Genomic DNA, 4,033 nt, shown 5'->3' on the forward strand with positions numbered 1-4,033 from the left:
TTCGCACCTGAGGCGATGCCTTCAGTGCTTGGGAAAGGCCTTGTTTTAGAGGCCTTTGTCCAGGCCTGAGGCGGTGCCTTCACTCACTCACGTGGACACTCAGGGAAAGTCCGTGTGCACCCCCAGCCACCTGGAGTCCCTCCTCTTGCAGCACACAGGTACAAGCCCTGGGGCTGCCAGTGATTATCTGGTTGCCCCAGTCCTGTTTTCCGACTTGTGCGTTGGCATTGTGTGAGGTGTGGGGGGTGGGGGCTGGGGGAGGGGCTTCTTCCTCTCCCGTTTTAGTGAGAGCTGTTTCACCCCTTTATAGCGTAGTGTGGAAATGCCCCGATTCTGCGTACCTTAAATGCTGCGCCCTGTTGTGGGGTTCCTTTGTTCCTCTGGACTCGTTTTTATTTCCCCTTGAGGGGTTCTGTATGCTTCAGTCAGGAGAGATGGAGCAGCTGCTCCTTACTCTGCTGCCATCTTAACCGGAAGTAGTACATAGTATCAACATTCATCTTTTTATAAGTAAATTGTTTTAAAACATAGTATAGAGCCAAAATGGCTGAGCTGCCAGCCTAGCAAAGAATTTTACCAAAGAAGAACTTCGTAAAGATTCTACAAAGAGAGAAAAGAACTTCCAGTTTCAGGAATTAAAAGGTTACCTTTTACCACCTGTGTTCTTCTGAACTTTCCTTACCATGACGATCTTTTGTGTACACTCTTTATTATCAACCTGGTTGAGAGAGTTTTTATAACATGTCATTCTATCACCTTCTACTATCCCTCCACATCAGTTCTCCTATATATCTAGAAAGTAGGCCTTTTTGTCTCAAAAAAGTTATGTCTCAACTTCCATTCTTTTCTCTTACCCAACATATTTGTGTTCTCTCCAAAAAATTCTTTTCTTTTTACTTATACATTGTATGACTCAGTAAAATTTAAACTTTTTGAGGGCTAGGATGTTTTTGTTTGTTTTTTATGTTTATTTTAGCCATTTTTCCATAGGGCCTATAACAGTTCCTTGCATATGCATTCAGTAAATGCATTCCAAATTGAATGGACCATGTAACAACTAATAATAATTAATATGTAATGTAATAATAAAATAATAATAATGTTAATAGGGAAAATGATAATAATAAGCTATATTTATAGCATATTATTTTGTAGGAAATGTATAGACTAAAAGTTCTTTAGACCTTCATAATATCCCCATGAGGTAGACCGTAGAAGTGAAAATTTGGTGTGAAACATTTTGTTTAATGAACAGGCTTTTTTTCCTCCAGATCTGTTCATAGATACTGTTGCATCTATTAATAATGGCAGTAAGAGTTTCGGCTTGTGGTAGCTACTTGAAGTGCTCTATTAAACCACCAAATGGTGATATAGGTTCAAGCTCCCAACTCCCTTGGTCATGCACAAATTCCACTGCTATAGCAGGCCTCCTATAACTAATCAGAACATCAGATGATTTTCATAACTTAACTTTGAATAAAGCCAGGGATTATATTCAGCTATTAGACTCCCCTTGATTTCACCATTGCTCTTCTTCCAGGATTCCTAGGTTTTATATGATCATTCAAAAAATTATTCATCAATCTCTCTGGGCTCATTTGGCCCCCACCTCCTTGTACCCTAATCCCCTGCTTTCCTTTTTAAGCATGAACTGAAGAACAACTCAGTAACATAAAGATTAAATAGATTTTTTTCATTTTCACTATTTTTCATAGTGAAAATGAAAGGAACATATTAAAATCTCATCAAATTGCTGCAGTCACTGATTAGATATGAGATCTCAACTTTCTCACCCTTCTTTTCCTAAAGCTAATTCTCCCCCAAGTAATTTTGTTCTCAAAGATACAAGGATTAGGATGAATTCTCTTAAATCAATGTATCTGTCTCCAGTTATCTTAGAGTTCCCTCTTGTAACCTTAGTAGAAAACACAAATGTTTCTAGCTTCCCAATAGGTAGATCCATAGTTCAGTGCCTTCATAGCCTAATCAATTTCCTTCTCTTTGCCTTTTCCCAGAACTTCTGCTATTCAGGTCTACATAGTTTAACCCCTTTCAGAGAGATAGTGTCCTATGAGAGAAAAGAAGACACAAAATAATCCATCACCTTTTAAAAAAAATATCAGAGTGACTTGTGATCAACTCTATCATCCTTTCTACTCATGCTTACCATCACTTTCATTCTGTGAGATGCAAAAAATTCAGGATAAAACATGTCCCTATTGAACTAAAACAGTCTGTTGATAAGTGAGATGCAAGAATTATTATCTCCATTTTATAGATTAAGAAAATGAAACTCAAAGAGGTTTAAAAAAGTCTGCAAAGTTGCATAATTGTTATTTGGCAAAGCCAGGCTTTTGACTGGAGATTCAATGTTTCTTCCACTGGACTAGAAGATGGAGTTTCTATTTATTGTCTGGAAAATAGTAGAAGTTCAAAGGAGTTAAATTAAAGATGGAAAATGGGAGGAATGCCATCTTCCAGTCTTTGAACAAATCCAAAAGGTTTCTGTTTGATGTTGGTTTCTATCTCTGGCCACTGTGCTGAGCCAACATTGTCACTGGACAATGCTGAACTTTTGGGGAGTAAGAAACATCTCAGAGAATCTAAATCTCTGTACCTTCCTAGTTCTTTCTATGCTCTGTTTTTATCTCATTTCTTTTCTCTTGTAGTGTATATATGCTTTTTTTTAAAAAATGAGACTTGTTTACTCTGGCTATGAAGTTCATGTAACATAAAGCAAGACTTTTTTTTTTTTTAAATCTGGCAATAATCAAATGAACTAACCTGGTCCATAAGAAAGTTGGCATACTGGCAAAACAAGCCGGCAGCCTGTTTTACATGATTATCTTTATGAGTACACATAGTTTAGTCTAATATGCTTTTTTGTTAAATACATGAAGTCTCCACCTATCATCATCATCCTTGTCACCGTCATCATTTCTCTCTGTCTCTCTCTGTCTCTCTGTCTCTCTGTCTCTCTCTGTCTCTGTCTCTCTCTGTCTCTCTCTCTCTCTCTCTCTCTGTCTCTCTCTCTCTCTCTCTCTCACACACACACACACACACACACACACACACACACACACACACAGAAAGCACTTAGCAACTAACAACCTCCCACTCTGCCATTGACTATATTGGGTTATCTCTGCCCTGGCATATACATTTGGCAAGAAGGCTTCTTTAGTGCTCTCATGGTACCCACCCTTATGTGTGAGTCTTGCAACCTAAAGAGACATTCTAGAGGTAAACATAGATTGAATCTTTCTGGTAGGTTTCTCAAGTTTTGTTTTTAAAATTCATTTTGTAAATCAACAGATCCCATATTGCCCTTTTTTAAAGATCTATAAAAAAGAGACTTACAGGGAGCAGCAAGGTAGCTCTGTTGGATTGAGAACCAGACCTAGAGACAGGAAATCTGGGTTGAAAGTTGACTTCCCACACTTCCTAGCTATGTGACCCTGGATAAATCACTTAACCCCCATTGCTAGACCTTGCCACTCTTCTATCTTAGAACCAATTCTCAGGATTAATTCAAAGTTTTCAGTAAGCAATAATCATGCCTTGGATAAACTTCATTGGCTACAATATTACCACTGCACAAAGCTAGGATTGATTCTAAGATGGAAGGAAAGGGTTAAAAAAAAGGCACTACATGGGCTTTAGAGGAACCAAAAATAAAAACAAAAAGCTAGGAAATAGAAATGACTAACAGATTGATAGTTCTTTTCTCAAATCTGTGTGAGTAGTGGTACTATGCTTAGTTGGAGAAATTTGTCTAATTGTATCAATGTGACAGTGATATGCTAATTATGTCAATATAGTTGTACTAAGCCGTTACATTACATTACAAAGCCATATGAGTAACATATTTGTCACTCACTTGTCAACATTTTTGATCCATAAAATAATAGAAGACCCTACCAACAATGTCACCTGTGCCCAAGCCAAGATCAAAGGAGGTAAATTTTAACTTTCAGTTTAAATGTAAAAATTGAAACAATTGTGTGAAGTTGGTGACATGTAAAGATTTGGA

At 37.6% G+C, this 4,033-nt stretch overlaps 1 pseudogene; it reads right to left on the minus strand.

Annotated features, from left to right (window-relative positions):
• Positions 1 to 3,522: 3,522 nt before the first annotated feature.
• LOC123256027 lies at positions 3,523 to 3,605 on the minus strand (annotated as a pseudogene).
• Positions 3,606 to 4,033: the final 428 nt, after the last annotated feature.

Source organism: Gracilinanus agilis, unplaced genomic scaffold (genome assembly GCF_016433145.1).
Source record: "Gracilinanus agilis isolate LMUSP501 unplaced genomic scaffold, AgileGrace unplaced_scaffold55402, whole genome shotgun sequence".
Classification (NCBI taxonomy): Eukaryota; Metazoa; Chordata; class Mammalia; order Didelphimorphia; family Didelphidae; genus Gracilinanus; species Gracilinanus agilis.